This window comes from Phyllopteryx taeniolatus, chromosome 5 (assembly GCF_024500385.1).
Source record: "Phyllopteryx taeniolatus isolate TA_2022b chromosome 5, UOR_Ptae_1.2, whole genome shotgun sequence".
In the NCBI taxonomy this organism is placed as follows: domain Eukaryota; kingdom Metazoa; phylum Chordata; class Actinopteri; order Syngnathiformes; family Syngnathidae; genus Phyllopteryx; species Phyllopteryx taeniolatus.
The window spans coordinates 25,375,435-25,401,053 of record NC_084506.1 but is presented as its reverse complement, the minus strand read 5'-3'; positions in this window follow the sequence as shown (position 1 = coordinate 25,401,053).

Here is a 25,619-nt window from a genome sequence, read left to right as displayed (position 1 = left end):
AAACACATACACACATTGTCATTACCTTGGGAACACTGCCTACCAAAAGCTAATTTCCTGTTGAGGAAAGACCACCTAACCCTGACTGACCCTTGGATCTTCCCATTAGCACGGGACTGTGTTTAAGGCAAAGCTCGTTGAGCCACCTCAGCTGGCTCTTAAGAACGAGCTTCTGTTTTTTTTTTGTTTTTTTCTCTTGCCACACAAGTCATGTCGGTAATGGAAAGAATCCCTCAAAGGAGGTTGATATTTAAAACTTGGAAGCTAATTTCTCATTTTAGCACGATTGCTTTTGTTGTTTCTGCAGTGTGGAGAAAGGCGGCGTCGATATCTTTGACTAATTCAGACAATCCCTGTCAGTCTTTAAACAATTCCTCAGTGGAAGGACGGCTAGAAGACTTCGCCAAGCTTTCTGGTCCAGGGACTTTCCAGGAAATTTTTCCAATGAGCCCCTCAGTTTTATGTGTAAAAAAAGTTGTGATGTTGCCTTAATAAATTCATTTTGCCTTAGAGAAAAAAACATTATGAGAATAAAGTCAGATTTTTCCAAGATAAATTGTAATACAGTGTCCCCCGCCGCTTTTCACAAATTCACATATTCGCAGGTTTGCCTCGGACACTATCCTCCGTTATTTTCCGAAAATGTTTCTGCTTTTTCCAAACCCATAAGATGCCACAAAATGGCACCAAAGCCTTGTCTAATACTAAAACAGTACGTTGGTTCCATCTTGTGGCATCTTGGTGCCAAGAAACTCGTGAGTTTTGTATTAGATCAGCCAAAGCCCTAGCTACTATAAAAGTAGTGCTTTGGTGACATCTTGTGGCATCTATAGACAATTATAAACATTTTTGTGGGACCTGTCAACTACTCACAGCCGCTATTTGCGACAGGGCTCGGTTCCTATACCCAACGAATACTGGGGAATACTGTCTTTAGATATCAGTCAAATTTTATTCACAGTGTAATTTCAAAAATAAAACTATTCTCATATGCCTTTATTTTCAAAACAGAATAGGACTAGATTCTTGAAAATATAAGCCCTTTGCTCTTGAAGAAATAGGAAAAACATTGGGCTTTATTTCCTCTAAAGCCCCCTACATCGGTTTCACCAAACAACATGAAATTGGCTGGACATGTGCTATCATAACAAGTCACAGGAAAAATTCTAAAATCGAATAGGAAGTTGGCTACTTTTGGGGAATTCTATCGCTCAACCTTTGACGAACTAGAGAATTCGCTCAAAGGAGCCCCAATCGGAAGTAGATATGCAAGACAGATGGGTAATGCGATATTGCCAATCTTTTTTGCCTACGTCATCTAATGAGGGCAGAGGATTGCATCAAAGTTTGATCATTTCGAGGATTCGCCAAGAAAAAGTAGTAAATAGCCTTTTCGGGGACCTCAATATACCTGGAAACTCACCAATATTATCCTGGTGATATTATTTTTTTTTATTTTCGGGGTTCTTAGCACAGCAAAAGGCACTCGTAGCGTCTGCCTGGAACGTTAGAAATAAATAGCCCCTGACACCAGTTTGACATGAAATTGGGGTCTATCACAACAGTACAAACAAAAAGGACCCATGCACAAAATGAACAGGAAGTTGGCCATTTTGGTTTAAAGCAGCTGTTTTACCATTATGGCCTCTTAAAGAATTTGCCACGTAATGCTTAAAAACATTCCACTTTTTCCTTGAGGCTTTAGCGAATGTTTTGCAGAAGCGCCACACAAGTGTAAAACCAATTTACAGTCATTTATGCGAAAATGGCAACAGAATGCAACAGTAACTGTTTCGATTAGCAGGCGATGGCGGGCTGAGGCAAAGCACCTAGACGCTGAAATCACAATATTAGCATCCATCATTGCACTGGAGGCAGCTAACAGGAATTTCCTTTCAGAGTTTTTTGGGGGGAGGAATCAAATTAGCCAGCCAGACATCCAATTTGTGGTGGAGTGTAGTCAAATGTGACCAGCAGAGAAAACATGACATAACATCGTGCTCAGAAAGGGATTGAGTGTACGGCTGATGAACTGCGACGCAAAAGGTTGACAAACTGCAAATCCAATGCGAATAATACACGTCCATTAAAAAGGCTCGTTAAAGTAATTGTTGGTCAATAAGCAAAAGGGATGTGTGTGGAGCACACCGTTCCTCCTGGGCTAAATCATATCACATGGATTATTGACAGCGTCCCGTCAATAGCAGCGGCCCTCTGAGGCCTGCCTATTTGCACACTGACTGATTGACTGTTTCTTAATAGACACATAATTGGTGACAAAGCCCTTCCAATGAGGTGTCATGTGCCAGAGCTTTTGTGATAATTCACAGCCTGGCCCATTTTACGTTGGACCGTGTCCCAATGCCGGCCGGGCGGCCGGGATGAGGAACGTGTGGGCAAAACGGCTGAGGTATAATAACAATGAATAGAAGACAAACAAGGCGCTTCGTGGTGGATGGGAATGCGGAGGGTGCAATATGGAGCCGCTCCAACTTTGACCTGATATAAGATTATTCATTGGCTGTATTATTGCCAGTGTTCCAGACTGGGAACATTGTTGATGGATAGTCATTTTCACGTGGCAGTTTTGTTGCACCTTATTTGTCGGCACAGGCTTCATTGGGGAGACTTTGCAGCTGCTTGTCGGGATTGCAACACAACAGCTTGTGGGTGTCCGCCATGAAAGCATTTTTAACATCGACACAGAAGTGCAATCTATGTAGAAAAAGTCAAATGCTGAAGGGATCCCGCTGGACTGAAACACTGTACAATTAATTTGAAATGTCAAATGTCAGACTTTGGGGAAAAAAATAAAAAGATGAATTATAGACTTTTCTGCCAGTAAAGCTATCAATTGATTACATGATGGTTTGAAGAATATTCTAGCAAGTTTGGGTTCAAACCATCATGTAATTAACCCGTAGTTCTTCTAGTTATCGCAGCATACATGGGGAGTTCGCTATCACCCTGCGACGTTCGCAATGCAAGCGCAGTTGTGACATTCCTTTCAGTTGACAGCAGAGGGCGATATTGCCTAACATGACTGCCCCCTGGGATCGGTGAAAATTGATGAATTTATCTGTTTAATTCTTATTCCACGAACGCAATATTAATCGGTATACCGTGTTTGGACTAGCGGGGGCACATACAACATATTCTTGCCCCGAATTTTTTTGAGTTTCCTTCCCCTTGAAGCTAGCCCGTGGAAGCTCCTCGATGCTCGCTCCTCAATGCGCATTGAAGACAATTGAGACGCTCCTTAATATGGCGGCATAAGAATAACTTCCCGCTCGCTTTCAATGTTTCGAGGAGGTAGGAATGTTGTAATTAAGAGATTTGAAATGAGCCCTAAGTCTTAAATGAACCTAACATGCATGTTTTGGCAATGTGAGAGGAACATTAAATATCAACAGAAACCCCATGTAAGCATGGGGAGAACATGCAAAGTCCACGTAAGAAGGGCAAAGCAGAGATACGAACGCAGGAACTCGCAACTGTCAGGCAGACATGCTAACCTCTTGGTCACTGTGCTGCCTGTTACATTTCTCAAGCAATTTGACTTGGTTGTTGTGGCAAATGTAAAATGAGTTGAAGTGGAAATTTATGTAATGTTGAAAATTTTGAAGTTGAATTGTTTGAGACGTTGAGGTGGGTTTGTTTAAAATCATTGTGGAAAATATAGAGTTCTGGGACGAGGACATTTTCTCATGTGAAAAATAGTAGCACTGATCAGAATCAGAATCAGAAGCATCTTTATTTGCCAAGTATGTCCGAAACACACAAGGAATTTGTTCTGAATGAGCTGAATATTTTAATGTTGGAATGAGTTCAAGAAATGTGGACGTTTTTGAAAAACAAAATATGGTGAGAGTAATATTAAATACAAAGAGTTTAGTTTCAGAACAAGGTATGTGTGAATGTTCTCCAGCATTCACACAATTGATTCCCAATTATTCCAATTACAAGGCTGTCTTTCCAACTTGCCCCCCCCCACACTTCCTTAGAAGCCCCGCGTCAGATCGCGCCTCACCTCCGGGGATCCAATCACAGCCTTCGCAGCCACCAGCGGCAGATGTAAGCAATTTACTTGTGATTTCTTCATATTGGGTGCGAGGCGAGCTCCTGGTGACCCTGCGACCCCGGAGCCTGCAGGATTCTAACCCTATCAAATTAAAGCTCCCTGCTCACTTATTCCCCTGCGCTCCTCCGCCGCTAAGCAGCCATCTTGCTGCATAGCAACGCCGGCCGGGCGTGCCGGCTCATACGCCCGGCCTCATCAGCCGCTATTAAGGAAAATATACAGTCCTCTAATTGGATGAGATTCAGCTAAGGAAGTGCAGTTAAAGGTCACCTTCCAGCGTGTGGCTCCTGCTCTTCAGAATAATTTCTGTGTCCTCCTGTCTTTGGGACCTGTTAAACAATAGGGCCTGAGTTACAGTCCTTCCTGCGACAGAGTGCTTTCGGCCGTGATGAGCGGCCGGCACTGCCAATCATGCCGACAACATGGCCGGGTGATGACGGGTGTTGACGGATGCTCCCCTTATGTCAACTGCGCCTCAACTCTTCCTCCTCGAAGGTTCCTGTTGCCTACCCTTGACGACACATGGCCTGCTGTTTTAATTAATGGCCGTTTAGATATAAAGTAGAGCTGTGAAAAAAAATCGTCCAACTGGGCTCGGTCGACCACAAAAATTGGTTGACACAAAAATTTCTGCCTCGAGGCAATAAAAAATACTGCTATAAGCATATTCGCGTTGTCCGGAACCATTTGGCCACTGTCCACGGTTACCGCATGGACATTTGTTGCAGATGGACACACTGTTGAGCCAGTGAAAAACATTACCAAAAACGACAGAGGCGTGTCTGTAAGTGATTTTTAAGACACTATTAGATGTATAATGTACATATAACATGATGTATGAGTGAGGTAAATGGAACCTAAAATGGTAACCGCTAGCATGCTAATGCTAATCGTGAATGCTAACAATTTAGCAAAAGCTAATTTTGTTGAGTTTATGCAGTACACTCAGTACCAACATATGCAGTTTAAGTGTAGAAGTCGAGCCCTCATAAATTAGAATAAAATGAATGTTAGTAATACAAAAAAAAATAAAAATATATATATATATAAGGGGGGGCAGCAATTACTCGAACCCGACGAAATATCTATAGGATAATTGATTCTAAAAAGATTTGATAGTGACAGCCCCATTTTTTTTCACAATTTCACCTATTCGCATTGTTTTCTGTGGAACCTATCACCAGGTATTTGCTGAAAAACTCATCTACATTGGACCCTGCATATTTGTGGTTTGGTATTCATGAATTTACCTTATTTGGAGATTTTTTGGGGGGACCTAGCGCATGTTATTCGCCAAAACAGCCACGTATTCATGCTTTTTTTTAAATGTATTTTTGTTTTATTATTATTATTATTATTATTATTATTTTTCTACCCAGTCCCCCACTATTCACTTTTTTCCCCCAGATTTTTTTATTATTAATTATAAGGGCGCATCAAGCTCCACTGTATTCAGGTTTTTGTGCTCTTTCTGAAACACCCCAAGATGCAGCAAGATCCAATCAAAGCCTTGTCTAAATAGGAATGAGTGTCAAGGAAGTAAATTGAAGTGATACAGCTTGACTAAAGACAAGCTTTGTATGTTGGGGAGGAGCTTAAGAGGTTGTTCGTGGAAGTTACGGAGAGTCTTCAACGCATGCACGTGTACACATGGACAGTAAGCCCTTTTTGAGGGAATCTTTTCAGATGAGTTTAAAATTAGGCTTTACACGATCAGGATTTTTGGGACCGATCAGCGAGTTTAAAAAAACGATAACCGATCACCGATCCGATCACATGATGGAGGAATGTGTCTATTTAAATGACCTATTGATTTACTGTATATACTTGTGTACTTACTTGCTCAAAACATTATATTTACAATAAATGTATTTGTTGTTGTTCACGTATTTATGCCAGTGAGGCATAGTGACAGACAGAATAAATGAATGGTCTTCTATTAGATGGCAGGAAGTAAATACAGTAATTAATGTATCCACTTTTTGTGACACTTTTGTGTGTTGGTGTGCCATGAGTTTTTTCAATTGTAAAATATGTTCCTTGGCTCCATAATGGTGAAAATCACTGCTCTAGTCAGGTCATGTATTTTAATCAGTCAGGTCAAACCAACATTACAACATGACAGAAATAATGGGTGCTAACTTACTGTAATGAAAATACTTTATTGTAATTAAATTACTTCACCCACACCGAAACTTTAGCGCATGATTCGACAGAACGGCGGCATGTTTACGTACAACCGTTAGGGCTAGCACTAGCTTTCTCGGCTACATATTGTTTTGTTGCCTGCTTGCGAGCCGTATTGTATTAAAAGTACGTGAACATACCTCAAGCAAGCCTTAAACGAACGTCCTCTCCTGAGCACCTGTGACCAGCAACACACGTTTTCCCCATTTTGTTCTTACAAACACAGGGCGCGATCCATTATTGTTGTCGTCGCCATGGTAACGAGTGTATCCGGTCGCGTTTGCATTGATACAATGAAGCCCAGTGATTGGAAAAAACAGGATGCGGTGGTATCGGAATATAAGATTTTATTGCAGTAGTCTGACATAGTGCAGTTGTGAAAGCGCAAATTTGTCTCGTAGTCTGATCCGGGCATTACATGTCGTCTGTTCCACACTGCCGACATGTTTTTATTTATTTATTTTTTAAATAACTTTATTGGCCGTCATCTATTTATAGGACTATGCCAAAAGACAAGCGACAAGGCTAAAAATAAACTAGCTTTTGAATTCAAATATACTGTGCATGATGGCGACGCAGAGTAAATGTCTTTTGCAGAGACGATCACTGACGTCATTGATCGGATCGGCGTATTATGACATTAAAGAGGATCAGCATAAAATGCTAATTATCGGCCAATACCGATAAGGCCGATAAAATCGGTGTAAAGTCTATTTAAAATTATACGAAACTGTTTTGGGATCATCGTTTTTAGGATACTTCAAGTTTAAACTATTAATATAGGAAAGTATTAACATTCTGGGGCGCGTCTATTGCAATTTTTTCACTTTTTGCAGCAGTGCTTGATTGTGACTGGAATTGCTCCTTTAACAATGTGTAAGAATTACAAATTTGGTTCATTCCCAGAGCAGCAAGGTGAACTAGTGGTGGCTAGTCTGCCTTATAGTTCTGAGGTTTGGGGTTCGAATCTCAGTTCCAGCCTTCCTGTGTGGAGTTTGAATGTTCTCCCCATGCTTGCGCAGATTTTCTCTGGGTACTCCGGCCTCCTCCCACATTCCAAAAACATTGACTAGTGATCAGTCCAGGATCTATGCCACCTCTTTCCCAAAGTCAGTTGGGATAGAATCCAGCCCAACTGCGAGATGGATGGTTTCATCTAAATATTTACTGTAATTATGACTTGCTGTGTTAGTGTGGGTTAGTGATAAGACTACGTCGTGTTTCGACTAACGTACAAATCTGAGTTACAAAGGAAAAAATAGACTTTATTTAGACTTCATATTATCAAGCTTTTACTCTAACAGAAATTGACCTGCCAACCATTTTGCAGGACAGTGATAGGTTAGTGGGTCCCCCACACTTTTAGGAGATCTTGGTTCAGTCTCTGTGTGGAGTTTGTGTAGGCTTTCTCCAGGTACTCTGGCTTCCTTCCACATCCCAAAGATACGCATGTTAGGTTAATTGAAGACGTAAATTGCAATTGAATGTGAGTGTGAATGCTTATGTGTCTGTCGCCATGCTGCGATTGACTGGCGACCAGTCAAGAGTGTTTGGCAAACCCTGGATTAAAGTGATACTCTGTTCAACCATCAACGTCATTGTCCACATTGCAGAGTAAATGTAGCAAATGCGTGTTACAAACATTACGAACAGCATGTTGGGGCTCGATGCTGGTGACCTCCGCTGTGTTAACCGCGCATCAGTTCAGTTACAGCAGGCGCAGTAACACTCTCATGAGATCTGTGGATCCGAGTTCAAGAGCTCTCAAGTCACAGGCCACTTCATAAATAAATGATTGTCCTCAGTGCTGCTTTGTGACTGCAGCAACATTCAGCTCCACAATAATGACCCACTTTCACATAGTGCTTGGACAAAAGTCATTTTTATTGTTTTTCTCCTCTCTGAATCTTGGAACTAGTGGCAGCTTTTACCAAACACTACAACTCCCCTTTGGGAAAGAGTTTTTATTTTTTTTAACTCCTTTACTTCTCTATTAGAACTAATTTATTAGCCTCACACATTGTATTTGGAGTGCAGTGAATTCCAATACTACTGTTATATCCACCAAAGATACAGCCATCTCTCCATTTTCTATCGTGCTTTTCCTCATTAGGGTCACAGATGTGCTTGAGCCTATCCCAGCTGATTTGGACAAGAGGCGAGGTACACCCTGGATGGGTCGCCAGTCAATCACAACCATTCATGCTCACATTTGCTCCTTGGGATAATAAAGAGTTTTGAGTGAACCTAACCTGCATGGAATGGAATCTGCCCACTAAACAAATTAATAAAGACAAAAAAAACTAATACGAAGAAAACAGAGTTTTCAAAGTTGTAATTTTGGACACAGAAGCAGTATTTGGAGCCTAAAAATGCAATAATTAAAACGACAACATTTTCAAGTTTACTTTCCGACAACCCCCACCATGAAAGTTAAGTGTCAAGTGAAGTCATGCGCAAGTAAAAAAAAAAAAAAAAAAAAGTATTGTTGGAATGCTGCTGTTTTAGCATTTTGTTAGCCTAATAGCATAATTGCCTTAACCGTTTGCTAGAAACGAGAAAGCACAACATATTGAACAAACAAGTAGAGTCCAGTTGCCTCGATTCAACCTTGCAGATTCCCATGACCAGGATGAGCGAGAATCTACACAGACATAAATAAATAAAAACATTTGCATGCACATTGGTATTTTTTATTTATATTGTGAAAATAACTTAAAATAATTTATGAAATGATGCTACTTAGCTAACTATTTGTGCTTCTAACGTTTTCTAACAGATCAAATTCTGAAGTCACTCATACGCTGATGAAAGGTTTGCAAAATACCATTTTGAATATAGTGGGAGCACAAGCTCTTTCTTTACAAAGTAAGATCGACGTCAACGACTGGCGTGACGTGCATATTATGAATTTTTGTTGTTGTTCTTGGTCACTTTGAACTATTTGTACTGAACATACCGGTACTGTAAAATTAACATTGTACATCTGCATAACAACATATATATATATATATATATATATATATATATATATATACTTTTTAGTATTTACTTTTTACGCTACTTTTTCCAAAAGCAGATTTTCACACATTCTACTGCTTTCTGTATGGGTGCCTTCCTACTGAGATGATAATGATGTTGCTATTGGTGTCTTTTCTCTTTGAATTCCAAGTCTATCATTAATATACACTAATGCAGTAGTGTCATAAGTCATAATTGCAGTAAATATTTGTATACAAAACTCTTTCGGGCCATAAATAGAAAACAATCAAATGAAAAACAGTATGCATGGTGCTAACTGAGCATTCCTTCTTGTGACCACGTATTCTTACGCTGCTGCACAAACTAGTTTGTATCTAAGGACTGCTGTAAATGGAAGAACCCACTGTAGTCTGGTTGACTCATTCAATGTTACATGTGGCACTCTTATTCGTAATGGAGGTGGATTTTAGCTGGATTGGTCTACCAGCTGCAGACTAAAAGACACATGGCCCGGTGGCAAGTGTTGGGAAACTCCATTAAAGGCGGAGAGACAAACAGATCGGCATTCAAGGCATATCAATGACGCACCCTAAGATACTGTATTTGTCCTTGTAGCCAAACAGGGGCGGCGGCTGGGTCTGAGTGAGCTCTGCCGTGCATTGATCTGTGTCTGACAAAGCCGCCGTCGTGGTGTGCATGGTGCCTGGTGGCTCTCATTCCACTCAGGCGAGTGCATTTCAGCGAGCTGTGGTGGAGCTAATGCGGGACACGCTGCGCCAGTCACGGCCTTTGGGATTTAGCCTAAGTAATGTGCGTGGTGATGCTGTGATGCGCCCGCATTCTCTGGCACACACACACAGGCAGGTGGCCCTCAAATCTTTTACATGGTTTTTCCTCTTATTTTGTTTTTTGAAGAATTTCTTCCATGGAAAGTGAGCACACGGAGTGCTCCTTGCAAGTGTTTCTATTCTGGTAAATGTTATCAGCTCTTTTGGTTATTTTAGAAATTTCTGAGTATGCTGGATACCATCATTGACAAACACCTGATTGTAGTGTGTATGATGGAAATGATGTGATTCAACACAAATGATGGACCTTGGTGGTCATGGTAACAGATAAACAACTGTCCAACTGGTTGCTTTGAAAGAAAGTTTAGGAAGGAAATATGTTCCTTAGCTCAGTAAAGGTTGTGAATCATTGCTATAGTCCATTAATAATGACTATCTCATGCTATTATAGTCAATATTTGTATTATTTCTTGTTTTGGATAATATTCTCAACAGTTTAAAACAGGCTATCAAGTGCTGGTGTCCCATCCGAAGAATGCACTGTGATTGCTGAGCAAACACTCCTGTCCGGAGCGTTTGACAGATGCCGTTTGAGCTCCATTGGCTTAGACCTGGCCGCCTGTCACCACTCACATCTCAATGAGTCCGGAGGTGACCTCCCAGCTCCACCCTTATTGGCCTTAACGCAATCAAATGCACGTTCAGCACCCGGGGGGGTCAACCGTGCGCGGGGGAGGGCCTGTGGTGGTGACCTCCAGCACCTGAACCATGACCCTCATTTACAAGCGGGTCACCTCTGCAACAACTGCATTTACACAGGGTCAACCAAGAGCTTTGTGATCGCAAACAGCTCTCAAAATACAGAGAGGCTTCTTAATAATGCAGCATTTTCTAATAGCAGGAACACGATGCACATCGGCAACACTGGAGAGCAGGGTCACCGTGTCAATAAAAATATTATTCTGCTAACACCTTCTGGAAGAATGACATTTATACATAGTCTAGGCACACTGGGCCTTAGGTCAATTATCAATTCCAAATATGTTGCTCCAAAGCAGGGTATGCACACACTGATAGTTGGGCCAAATTTGAGCATTTTCCCTCTCCCAGTTAACATGGATATCTGACTTCAAAAGCCATTTTTGGCAGTGAATGAGCTAAAGTCAGCCGAGCCCTGATTATCAGTTGTCTAAAAGATTGTCATTAGTGATTATCCTGCAGTGGGGAGTGTGTTAAGAGGGATTTTTACTCCTGTTGAGTGTTTTTGTATAACGTCTCACAAGTCTTTCACCAAATAAAAATGACAAGAAGAGTTTGAAACCAGTCTAGTGACTGAAAAAAGCGGGGTATACACATAGCACTAATAGAGTTGAATTTGAGGTTGTACCATGCCTCTTGTCCAAAGTCAGCTAGGATAGCTCCAGCTCACCCACATTTCTGATGAGGAAACGCAGTATGGACATAAAAATGAGAAGAAGAGTTTGAAACCACAGTCTAGTGACCAAAAAAAGCGGGGTATGCACATACCAATAATAGAGTTGAATTTGAGCATTGCCCCCGCTTCTGATCAAAGCCACCAAAGGCTTGATTATTGGCTGTTGCTGAAAGATTACCCTGAGTGATTATCCTGAAATGTAGGTTGTGATCAAAATGTTCCTCCCTGATCCGCTCAGAAAGCGGTCAAGGCCGTTACACCTCTTCAGTATTTACGATGGTAAATTCTTGTGTTATTATCTTTGTCAGGACAGAACTTGTGATTCAAGCATTAGAATCTGCATTGCATGTGGTTGCTGATTAGGGGGTTGTAATAAGATACAAGTGTAACTTACAGTGCATGCTTCTACAGGAACATCTGAGGAAACGTCCAAATGTTGGTTATATAATTGTGGCGGCACGGTGTTCGACTGGTTAGAGCGTCTGCCTCACAGTTCTGCGGACCGGGGTTCAATCCCCGGCACCGCCTGTGTGGAGTTTGCATGTTCTCTCCGTGCCTGCGTGGGTTTTCTCCCACATCCCAAAAACATGCATGCTAGGTTAATTGAAGACTCTGAATTGCCCGTAGGTGTGAATGTGAGTGCGAATGGTTGTTCGTTTCTATGTGCCCTGCGATTGGCTGGCAACCAGTTCAGGGTGTAAACCGCCCCCTGCCCGATGATAGCTGGGATAGGCTCCAGCACTCCCGCGACCCTTGTGAGGATAAGCGGCTCAAAAAATGGATGGATATATATATATATATATATATATATATATATATATATATATATATATATATATATATATAAAATTTAAAAATATTTGCCAGGATGCTCAGGTTTGATCAATAATGTGTTTTAGTTTTCAAGAGGGTTTTTCTTCTTGGCAAATGCAATCTAGTAACACTGAAAACTCTAAATTGTCCGTAGGTGAAAATATGAGTATGTATGCTTGTTTATCTATAGGTGCCATGCCATTGGCTCGTGAGCAGTCCAAGCATGCCTCGCCTCTTGTCCAAAGTCAGCCGGAATTGACTCCAGCTCGCCAGTGACCCTAATAAGTGCTATAGAAAATGATGGATGGACTTTGGGCGGATGAAAGTTTGATATAATACAGTTCTACTACGGCACTACACTAATAAACACATTAAATACAGGTTAAATGAATGCCTTTCTAGCTGTGTCAATCAAAAAATCCATCCATCCATCCATTTTCTGTACCGCTTATCCTCACTAGGGTCACGGGCGTGCTGGAGCCTATCCCAGCAATCTTCGGGCGAGAGGCGGGGTACACCCTCAACTGTCAACATAAAAAACACGTGTGCTCTCGAAAGTGGGTCTTCTACACGGAGGCAACCAATCAGAGGAAAGGGGGCGGTCTTAGCTAAATATGGACAAAACGGATACAAAACTGGGTTAAACAGTAGCTTTCAGAGGGGCATTTTATGGACACTCGTATGACAAAACCATGGTGTTTTTTGAAATAACACTTTTATACTAAATCCATTTTAGAGAGTCACTCTATTAAGGTCTTAATAGCTAAACTTTAAAGAGCATTTTTTTTCTCTTGTTAGATTGTGCAGGTGTACTGGATGGATTATCTCGAGAGTGTATGTGACCACCACCAATGCCCTTCAACCACACATACATTAGCCATGAACTAAAGGTCTCCGTTTTCGGTACTCAAAGGAAATAAGATGACAAAGAGACACATTCATGCTTAAACAGTGCTCTTATTGCTGGGACATCTCACTAAAAGAAAAGAAGGAATGGCGCTTTTTCTCTGACCTTTGGGTAAGTCTAAATGGCACCAAGGATTGTTTTATGCTTAATCCTATTCCCACAGACCAGTGAGAGCAGCCTTGTTCTTTACAGACTCCTTTTGTGGTCATTTTTTTCAAACTTGTGTTGAACATTGTATGCATTTTAAAACTCGTGAGAATCTCATTTCATTCCTATTACTAGAGAGATTCACCTGTCATGCAAACGGCGGACAGAAAAAGGGCCAAAAGAGAGAAAAGAGGAGGATGTGGAGTGAGAGAGAGAGAGAGAGAGAGAGAGGAAATAAATTGAGAGAAAGGGAGGTCACAGCAACCGTGTGATGGTCGCTGACACCCGAGTTCAGTCAGCGGTCAAGCCGAACGCTTGAAGATGAAGCAGGCGCACTGGCCAGGCTCTGTGTACAGGTGCCCCCTCGCTGCCCCGCGAGCTTTCATCCGCAACACCCCCCCCCGTCCCGTCCCGTCCCACGTCGGGGCCCGCCAGCCCCACCGGCTCTTCACCAATCAGGGCCCAAGGGGGTGGTTGGAAGGAGGCAGTGGGCGTGGGTGGTTAGCACAGCGGGGACACATCAAAGCCATCCCCCGGCGAGAGGCTCAGGGTCTGATGCTGGCACAACAGAGAAGAAAGCAGACACGGCCAGTTAAATACAAAAAAAAAAAAAAAAAAGAAGCAGTCCAAATGGAATGGGGGAAAGGAGTCCAGAACAAAACATTTCATTCTCTGTACAAACCAGCATTATGCACCACCCCAAAAAATATCCAGACACATTTTTCTCACTGCCTTGAGCCAGCAGCCTCCCTTGAGTTTGCGACCAGCAAAGGGTGGGTAATTTAATTAAGAAAATCCAATCTTGCAGTTTGGGGTGCAGGCAAACAAAGTTAGATTTGAATGAGCACAATATGGTCCTCAACAAAATGAATTGAAAAAATAGTTCTCAATGTCTACACTCAGTTTCAGATTCCGGTTTTGCCAGTGACGACTGCAGCAGCACAGCGGACTAGTGGTTAGGACGTCTGACTCACGCTTCTGAGGTTCAAGGTTGGAATATTGGCTGTGGCCTATCTCTGTGGGTCCTCCCCCTGCTATTGTAGGTACTCCGGCTTCCTCTCACATTCCACCAGCATGCATGTTGGGTTCATTGAAGATTAAATTATGTACCGTTTACTGTCCATCGGCGTGAATGGTTACCAGTCCAGGTTGTAGCCCGCCTCTCGTCCAAGGTCAGCTAGGATAGCTCCAGCTCACCCGCAATCCTTATGAGGAAAAGCAGTATGGAAAATGCATGGTTGGATGGATGAATGGACGGACAGTGATGACTGCATTCATACCAATTGGAGGAGTAACTGACGTGAAAACCAGAGAGTTGTCTGTGCGTGGGAAAAGAAGCAATTGCGAAGCTTTGCGAAGATGTCAACTACACGAACAGCCAGGACAACCATTTGTAATGTCCTGTAGACGACATGACACGTGACCCACTAAAGTGTACTAAAGTGGCTTAGACATACCGACAATGGGATAAATTTGACATAGATTTCTGATCATAGTCGGAAAAGGCCATATTTTTCAGAAAGACAATCCTAAGCGATTATCCTGCGGTGGGGGGTCAACCCAAGTAATTTGTCACAAAATAAATTATGAGGAGGAAGCCGGAGTACCCAGGGAAAATCCACACAAGCACGGAGAGAGTGTGCAAATTCCACACAGGAAACCTTGATGCAAGAGTGGACCCCAGAACTTGATAACTATGTGTGACAACCGATCCTTCACCATGCTGCCCTTTCCTGGTCTTTACATTCTCATTTATCCTTTACATTATTTTTTTTGTTTTCACCCAACACAATACTATTTTTATTTATTAAAAACAAGTAAGTCAAGGTACCACTGTATATACTTTTTATGACATTATTGTTTGGTGGTGTGCCATGAGATTAGAATTTTGTAAAATACTGTGTCTGTTTGGAAAAGAGGGTTTCAAATCATGTATCTGCCCAAATCAAGTCCAAATCCAATGTACACACAAACAACAGCTCTGAATGGATTTAATTCCATCTTCCGCCTCTGCTGTCATTAAAAATTCAGCTGTTCCAAGTCGATCGAACCGAATGCGACGCATCTTCTGTCTGTTGTGGTGCGACCCTTCATGTTTGCTCAAGACGCTAAATGACTTTCTTTGTGAGAAGCCCCCTCAGCGCGCCGGGAGAGTTTTTCCAAATTAGACGTGGCCGCTGCAATACTGCCGGCTGAGTTACGGTCTCATAATACGGGTGTCAAATCCCTAAGTGAGTGCGATACACAATCCGACAAGCTTTTTGCATATACTAAGAAGGATAATAGGCTCCTGTGGGAGAAGCCACTTGGGGGCCCAAAAGTGAGCGTGACTATAAAACGTGTTGTGAAGGGGATGCACGCTACACGGAAAAGTGTAGAGGGAGCCCCAATGAACAAACACCACTTTGAATAATACATTGGCTGATGGAAAACAGGCCTTGTGTATGGAATAATAACAGTTTAAAGGTTTGACACGCACCTTCCCTCAGGCATTGTTGGTAATTTGAGCAAAATGTCAGTCAAAGCATGACGAGAGGAGGGAAGAAAAGGAGAAGAAAGCATGGCCTAAAAATGTTTGATTCGCTAAATGCTCTCTTTGCTCGTCCTTTCCCTCCCAATGGGTGCCAAAAGATGAAGCGTAACATTAAGATCAATACTGATGCTAAAGCAGACAGCTGCAAACAAAACAACACCCTGAGCGGCATGGGCTCACCACTGTTAGGTTGCTTGCAAATGCAAACGTGGGCATACACTTAAAACATTTTAAAAATCGCCTATGATGAAAAGTTAACGGATTTTTTGGGGTTTTTTTTTTTTTTTTTTTTTTGCGTAGAGTGAAAACAACTGGGTGGTTCAGCTTTTGTTTTCAGGTACAGTAGTACCCTGAGTTACTGGTTGAATATGTTCCATGAACAAGCTCATAACTCAATTTAATCGTATATCAAATACATTTTTCGCAGCGAAACATAATAAAACAAATGTCAATCGATCCATCAAGGTTTATTTATAAAGGAATTCATGGCGGAGATTTTGCTCTGATTTATTCTCAAAACAGCAGTTCCAAGTGTATGTGCCATGTGCGTCGACTGTCAATTGTGCACCTCGGGCCGGTCTTTGGCTCCCCCCCACAGAATGCCGCCCTGGACAGATGCCCATAGCGCCCAAATCAGAAACCGCTGCTGTCAAGACACCACTGTATGTACACTCAGGACATTTTCGAGTCTTCAATGAATGTGGGAGGGGACCAGAGTCCCCAAAGAAAACCCCTGGAAGCATGGGGAGAACACAGAAAGGCCAGACCCGAGATTCAAATCCAAAGCTTCTGCACTGTGAGGCACATGTACTAACCACTGATCCACCCACCATGCTGCCCACAAGCATTATTTTGCATGTCAAATCCTGCGAATGAGGATATAGCACCCTTGGCGAGATGAAGCCAACACCCCCGTCACGCTCCACCCTTGTAGAGAACTATGCCGGCCTATTGACTGACGGCGCCCTCTCTTTGGAGGACGTGCTGGTGTGAAGGCATCACATCTTATTGATGGAAATATCGAGAGGCGCCAGACAGGCGCTCACTGACCTCTCTATCACGGTGTCGCCAGTGAAACTCTCGCCGCCGGGCACTGTTTAAGGGCGAATATAGACATGGCATGTCAACATGATGAAAACGTATTGATGCCCTGTGCTGCCGTGATGATGAATTGATTGAATTGCGCCAAGCTATTATTTGTATCATTCAGCTGGTTTGACGCATGTCAATGCCCCAGAAAGGTAGGGATGTTTAATTTGACCCATGTCACTCACCTCCATGCTGGAAGAAAGAAGTAACAGCCAACCATCCATTTTCTATCACAGATGAGATGAAGTCTATCCCAGCTGACTTTGGGCGAGAGGTGGGGTACACCCTGGACCGGTCACTAGCCAATCATAGGGCACATATAGACAAACAAGCATTCGCATTCACAAATACGGACAATTTGGAGTCAACGTGCATGATTTTGGAATGCCGGAGAAAGTCAAAGTAACCGGTGAAAACGCAGGCAGGCAGGCTTGGGCAGACTATATAAACTTTACACACACTGCAAAAACTCAATCTGACTAAGAATATTTCTCTTATTTCTAGTCAAAATGAATTGAAAGAAAAACCATCTCTTAAAAAGTTACTTTTTTTAGACAATTTTCACTTGTTTCAAGCACATTTTTCATTGAAATAAGTAGAAACAATTGCCAGTGGAGTAGAAATGAGCTGAATTTCAAACCCTGAACCTCAGAATTGTAAGGCAGACATGCCAACCACTAGGCTACCATGCTGCACAGAAGTAACAATATAAAAAAAAAAAAAAAAAAAAAGTGTGGCAGTAGTGACAAATCTGTGGATTTATCAGCAAACAATAAAAGCGAGCTGCTCAGCAGGTTGGGAAACACGCCCAACACATGTTCCACGGTGCGTGCAATTTCATGTAAAGGGCCAGCTGACATTCTGGCAGCATCCTCCTCTCTGTTTTCACTCACCACTCTCTGTTCCCGTGCCAGCTTCTCCCGTGTGTGGTCTTGGCACGTTACCCCCAGCGTCTCAGATTACTGCCTTTTACATCCTTTCCCTTATACAGCGAGAGAGAGTTGCGGACAATGTGGACGACACGGGCAAGACTGAATGTAAAAGTCAGAGAAACTGCAACATGTGCTGATTGGCGTGTTTTTTTTTTGTTTTTGTTTTTTTTTGCGACTACCTTCCCGCCGTTCCTGTGAAGAGGCGGCCTCTGATCCCGGCCTGATGCCCACGGCCAACCTCATCAGATCCACAGCGACTACCTATCCATCTTCTCTCATTGTGCACAGAGGTGACAGCTGGCAATCGGCGCTTTGCAAAAGGCCTTTCAAAAAAATACAGGGCCTCCATCCTAGGCTACATTAAAGTAATTAGCTGCCAAGCTAGTAGAAAGCAGCCCCCTACCAAGTGCCAGCAAGAAGTCGGCATCCTGTTTGACACATCTGGGCAAGGGAGAGTAATGAAAACAGCTGCTTCTGCCCATATGGCATCGAAAGTCTGGCAGAGCGGTGGTGTGCCGTGCCAACCTTAGGCAAATTATCCATCATTAATCCCAGGATCTGACCAGCATACGAGTCACCGCTAATCAAAACATCTGTGGGTGGTGGGAGAAGCAGGGAGGGAGGGAGTGAGAGGTCTTACTTGGTTGTATTTTGGGAAAAACAGAGCGCTGGGTAGGTTACAGGCTTAGTGGTCAAATAAATTAATTCGTAATGAGATAAAGATGTAAAACATTTACCTGCAATAGTGTTAAAGCACAGAGGAAAAAAAAGGTTTTAAGGGGATTGCTTGAAAACAGATAGTTGAGTCTCTGGAGTGCCTGCCTACCATACAAGTAGAAATTCCACAACCAAGTAAATCCTTTTGAGATGCTTAATTCCCACTATATCGCTGAAAGGCAAGCCCTTCAGAATTGTGCAAAATTTTGACGTAACAATTAGGCTAATTTACAGAATACAGCCGCCACACCAAGTTTGTCTGCCCATGATTTGTCAGGTAGGCTGAACGAAGATCGGCCATTTTCAAACGACAGTCACACTGAAGGATTAAAGTTCAAGTGTCAAAGCTGAAAGTTTAGCAGATCTGCATTTGATTTTGTTGGATGCACAGGTTAGTCTAATAAGTACCCCATACTTAATGAAGTCGTTATTAGTAGTATTTGTGTTTGGCGACGTGTCTGCTGCATGTGCCACATACACAAATCTGCACACTAATTAGCAAGTGTAATTTGGTGGCTTGGTAATGAAGTGCTGCTTCCACAAGTGAAAAGAAAAGCCATGTTTTTACTGTCTTTATAGGCACTCGCTTGAAAGTGCACTTTAAAAAAAATTTTTTTTATAAAGACTTCGGCCTTAACTAGCAGCTAACCTCTAGCCTCCCCCGGCCTACATGGTAAAGAAAGTCATAATGGATTATGGATTAATTTGGATTTGATAAAGTCCCTTCACTTTACAGAGAGTACAATTAAGACCAGAAACACCTATTATGATTTGTAACTGTTATTGGATTCAATTTCTGCTCTATACATCTGTAAAATCATTCCTCGGCTGTTTTGATTGGCTACAAAAGGCTGACAAATACTTTTCTGCCTGAGCCTGCAATTGATATGTGTCATTTTATGCTGTTCAAAATGCCCAATCAAATTTCCTCAGAAAGTCAGTGACATTAAAATGTCCTTTGATGCCTCTTCTCCAAGCAGGGAGCACAATAGCAATTCTGTCACTTCTTGCTTTTCCGGCAGGTGGATCAATAGCTCTTAAATGCTAAAGTGGGACAATTAAAAATAAATAGGAGCGTCCTCTGGTCTAAATCAGATTATACATTGCCAGCCCAAGCAGGGTCCTCAAAAGCACAGTATGGCTCCTCAGTGACTCATTTCCACGGCACCCTGGTCTGGCACTTATGCATATGTAAGTGAGGATGAGTAGGAAACACATCTTGTTTTTTGAGTGTGCTGCCAGACACTGCCAGTCGCTCAATAGCATGATATCAGAGAAAAACTACTCCCCTTTATCAGGGTTCACGTACCACGGCCCCGCTGCGTTACAGATTTTTTGTGTGGAACGTATCTAGTTGTCAATTGCCGAAATCCCTGCTCTATCATGAAATCTGCAGTTTATAACAAGCGTGTTTTTAAAATATAATACTTACTGTAACGCCCTTGTATGTGGGAAAGGAGAGCCACAGTCGTTGACGCACTTTTCAGCTGTTTATTAAATTACGGGAGAACAGTAAAACACAATCAGCACACTCACGCAGGATCTGCTGTCGGTGACAGCTCACACACAGACACTCACACGTAGACTAGCCACTTGCCAACCAGCCAAACTACTTCCAACTTGCACTGCAATATAACAACGTACAGTATTTTTTCTGTACATTTTATGTTTGCAATTTTTTGTATGTGCTCAAATACATTGACAGTAGCTTTAAAAAGTGTGTTTTAATAAGTTTAAGTGTGTATAAAGCATGTGGGAGGGTAGGTCTGGAATGTATCTAGCTCGAATGTACTTGAATTTCGATGGAGGGTTATGATAAACAGGAATAACCTACAACAAGGAAAGCAATCAAATGGCTATATAATCACGTAACTGGGCTCTATATAGGCTTTTGAGCAGCTCCCCCGTGGCCACCTGGGTAATGTCAGCTCAGTTGGTAATACACCCATAAGTAGACGCAGAGCATGATGGGAACACTCACTCAGTGACAGACATGACCGAGCCCAACGCAATTAGCCGGTGACAGCAGGTGCCGCCTAACTCGCTGGCATTAACGCGTCTCGGGTATCCTTGTGTAATGGCCGCAAAGTGATCCTAACTTTCAATTAACACGTCCCCTGCCTCCGCTGCCCCTACCTGGCTAGCCACTCGTTTCTACATCCTCGCCATTAGCTGCATGGGAGCGGCAACAGCTTTCACCAACAAACATACCTCCATTTTTTTTTCATACAGATACACAAAAAGATAGAGGTGGCAAAAGTACTCTACACTAACATATACTACAGTACCTGTGTAAAAAAAAATATATATATATATAAATACTCTTGGGAAAGCAGAAATATTGATTTGACTCCTTTACTTAAAGGGAAGTTTATAATTTTTACAAAAACAAAAACTTCTTTTGTCACATGTGTTAAAACTGTCGGTATGACCTGACAGAAGTATATTAGTAAATTGATCTTTGAAAAAATAAAGATCCAAAATCAACCCTCTCTGGCCCCATCTTGTGGGTTTAATATGATTTCGTGCCTGAGAAAGAAACAACCCATCAGCGACACAAGGTGTGAGTCACAAGGTGTCAATCATTGCCGGCACACCCTCGGAGCTTAGCGCTGACCTATTACCACAGGCTTCAGGAGCCTTGCTGAAACTGTGGTGAAATATCCTTCTCTGGAAAATAAATATGTCCATCCCTCTGATGCAAACAACTGGGCATGAGAATGGCAAACAAGCAGACCGAAGGGACTTCATGCAGCTGAAAGGATTCAGAAGCAATGTGGAATTAGCAACATTTATGCTCGACAGGTATGTTTGTCACCTCTTTTGGATTTTTAATTGATTGTACATTCCCCCCAAAAATAAAACTTCAAACCGATAGCATTCGTTGTTACAGTAACACTCCCTTACCAAAAAAAAAAAGTCATGCTACCAATGTAGCAGCTGTGGCTAACCGACTTGTTTGCAGTGCTGATTCCAGTTTAACATTGCGTCGCTGCTATTTTGTTGCGGCTGGATGTGCGTTCTCTGTGACTGGTTATCACGACTACGCACTTTCATAATCACATGCCATTACTGTGTGTGCGCATTTGGAAAACTGACTGGGGAGACAGGCAGGACGACCATGGAAGCTGTTCTCGCAAGTTGTTCAGGCTAGGCAGTTGTTTGTAGGTCATAGAAAGGGAGCATGCTCTGGCTCCGGAACACTGCAATTTGAGAGTTAGGATGTCAAATTGAATTTCCGAAAGTACCCTATGAGTGGCCATGTTTGAGAATCGTTCTTGTGCACGTTACAGAGGGGAGTGACTTCGGTTAGAAACTTGAGTGGGGCGGATTACTGTAATTCCAATCTTGCTAGCGGTTTTAATGCTGCAAACGTCCCCTTTAATTAAAAGTTCAAATGTAAAGTGTACTTAAGTGCAAAAGTAAAAAGTATGTTTTCTTTACTGTAAATTATATGCAATGCTTATTTTGATAGCTTGGCATAACTTTTTATATAGCGCTAGCTAGCATTGACTCTGGGTTTTACTGTATGCTATCAGAACATGTTTCCATAGCTTTACTGTGGTAGTAAAAAATAAAAAATGCTAATACATTCACCACGAATGGATCTTAGAGCTGACAACACCTGACAATTCTCTTAATTAAGGCCATGGATGTGGAATATCTTGCTTCTCAGAATCTGTTGCTGCTGTTATCATCATGAATGCTCATTGGTTCACATTCCTCTGTGTGGCTGCGGTCCCATTTTTTTCTGCCTTATAGGATACCAAGATTGACTTTACCCCTCTCCTTTTTTATGTCATGCTGTCATCTAGGGTGGTTGAAAAAAACTAACAAACCAATTTTGACAAAGTAAGGAGTAGAAAGTACAGAATTACATTTGAAACCGGAACTTTACATACACTTTATAAATAGACACGTATGCTTTTTTTTTCTCACTGTCTGACATTAAATTAGACAAAACCTTTACTGTTTTAGGTTAGTTAGATGACCAAAATTAAATTTGATAAAGTGGCAGAATAATGACAGAAGGATCTTTTTAGACAATTTGTTTACATATATTTGTGCAGTATTTGGTTTAACTGCCTTTAAACTGTATGACTGGGGTCAAATGTTTTAGATATCCTTCTACACGATTCTCACAATAGTTGGCAGTAATTTAGTTTCATTCCTCCTGACATAGCTGGTGTAACTGAGCCGTTTGTTGGCCACCTTGCTCACACTTGCCTATTCAGGTGTGTCCATAAATGTTTAATAGGATGGAGATCAGGGATGTGTGATTTCCACTCCAAAACATTGACTTTGTTATTCTTAAGATACTTTGTAAACTGTTTGGCATTATGGTTTGGGTCATTTCGCCCAAGCTTAAACTTCCTTGCTGATGTTTTGAGATGTTGCTTCAGTATTCTCACGTAATGTTCTTTCCTCATGATGCAATTTATTTTGTGAAGTGCACAAGTCCCTCCTGCAGCAAAACAACCCCACAACGTGATGCTGCCACCCCTGTATTTCAAAGTTGGGATGGTATTCAGAATCAGAATCATCTTTATTTCCCAAGTATGTCCAAAAAACACACAAGGAATTTGTCTCCGGTAGTTGGAGCCGCTCTAGTACGACAACAGACAGTCAATTGACAGAGAACACTTTTGAGAAATAAAGACATTGACAAAACACAGTTCTCAGGCTTGCAAGCCTCCCTCCTTTTCCTCCAAATATAATGAGGCCTGTTATGGCCAAACAGTTAAATTTTAGTTTCATTAGTCCACAGGACATGTCTCCAGAAATTAGGGTATTTGTCCCTGTGTGCATTTGCAAACTGTAATTTGGCTTTTTTTTTTTTTTTTTTTTTTTTTTTTTGGCGTAATGGTTTCTTTCTGGCACAGTGTCCTTTCAGCCCATGTCACCACAGTGCTCAATTTACTGTGGATAATGACCACTCTTACTCTCTTTTGCTATTGTTTTTGGGTTGATATGCACATTTCGGACCAAAGCACCTTCATCTCTGGGACACAGAACCCATCTCCTTCCTGAGCGGTATGATGGCTGGACATTCCCAACTGGTTAGCACATCTGCCTCACTGTTCTGAGGACCCGGGTTCAAATCCGGCCTCGTCTGTGTGGAGTTTGCATGTTCTCGTCGTGCCTGCGTGGGTTCTCTCTCCGGGTACTCCGGTTTACTCACACATGCCCTGCGATTGGCTGGCGACCAGTTCAGGGTGTACCCCACCTCTCGCCCGAAGATAGCTGGGATAGGCTCCAGCACTCCCCCAACCCTAGTGAGTATAAGTGGTACAGAAGATGAATGAATTTTTGAACAGATGAAGGTGGCATATGAAATTTGCAACCAAGGATATACCAGACTTGTGCAAGACCACCATTCCCTTCCTGATATCTTGGCTGATTTCTTTGGACTTACCCATGATGTTACACATGAAGCAGTGTGTTTCAGGTGTGCCTAGTTCAAATATATCCACAGCTTTGTCTCTAACGCTCTAGCGCTTTATCTACACCATCACAGTACCCAAAGTGCTTTACAAAGCCTCACATTTACCCACTCACACACACACATTCATGCACACATTCATACACCAATGGGCTACTGCTGCCATGCAAGGCGCTGCCAGGCCCACTGGGAGCAAATTAGGGTTCAGTGTCTTGCCCAAGGACACTTTGACATGCTGACAGTCGTAGCTGGGATTTCAACCCGCTCTACCTACTGAGACAGCCGCCCAAGGAGACAAGGGCCTAATTAACTCAAATGTTGTCAATAAACCTATCAGAAGCTTCCAAAGAAAGCAAATGGTTAAAAGCCATGGTAATCTTACTGTATGTAAACTTTTGCCCATGATGAAAATAATGAAAACTTGCCCAAATAAATTCACCTCTCGTTTTTCTGGCACTTAGAAAATATAAATTATTTTGGTATTTTGGTTTTGACCTAATACAGGAAAAGTTTAGTCAGATTTCATGTCAGACCGTGAGGAGGAGCGTTTCTTTTTATATAATGTATGTAAACATCTGGTTTCAACTGTATGTGTTCAAATGTAGGGAGTAAAAGTAAAAAGTCAAGTGAAGTATAGGTAAATGAAAAAGCTACTGAAGTACAGTAAGGAAATATTTGTATTTCATTACGTCCCACCACTGCAAACAGCATCCTTCACAGATTTGTAGCATGAGATCTATCTCTGTCCAGTGTTAAGGGGGAAGTACTGATGTACCTCTCTGCACTAAATCAGGATAAATGACTGCACCCTCCAGGATGAGTGGAGGAAGCAAGGAGCACACGGTGTCAACACCAGAAGGAAAAGGTTCATCTTCATTCAATAGAGCACTATTCATCACCCCCAGAGTCACATCTGTGTCACCGAGCCTACGGGGAGGGGAATCATGGCGCAAATAATTGCCCGCGTAATGAGTGGAACAAAAGTCTTTAACTTCCTGTCCGAGGAGAATGAAGAAGTGGTCAGCGCTTTCTTGTCGTCTGAGTCTGCCGACCTTCTGTGGTTCATTCACCAGGAGTCAGCGAATACTTGAGAATACAAGAGGGCCTAATCCTGCCATCAGCAAGCCCATGTAGCCTCAGTGAGAATGACCTTGTCAAAAAATTAGTAAATATTACCAATGGAGACTGAGAAAACCACACTGCCCTGAACGCATCGGTCGCGCACAGGAGAACAGCAGTCTCCTGCAGTTACTTCATGGCATTTGTTCACCAGGGCAACACGGGACGGTAGTGATTAGCATGACTGTCTCACAATTGAGGGTTTCTCTGTTCAAATCTCGGTTCAGGCCTTCCTGTGTGGAGTTTGCATGTTCTCGCTGTGGGTTTTCTCTGGGTGCTCCAGCTTCCTCCCGATGTTCCAAAAACAGATTTCACATTGCAAATGTGAATTGTTGTTTGTCTACTGTACTGTAAGTGCCCTGCAATTGGCTGGCAACCAGTCCAGGGTGTACCACACCTCTCGTCCAAAGTCAGCTGTTATAGGCTCTAGCTCAGACCGTGATTCA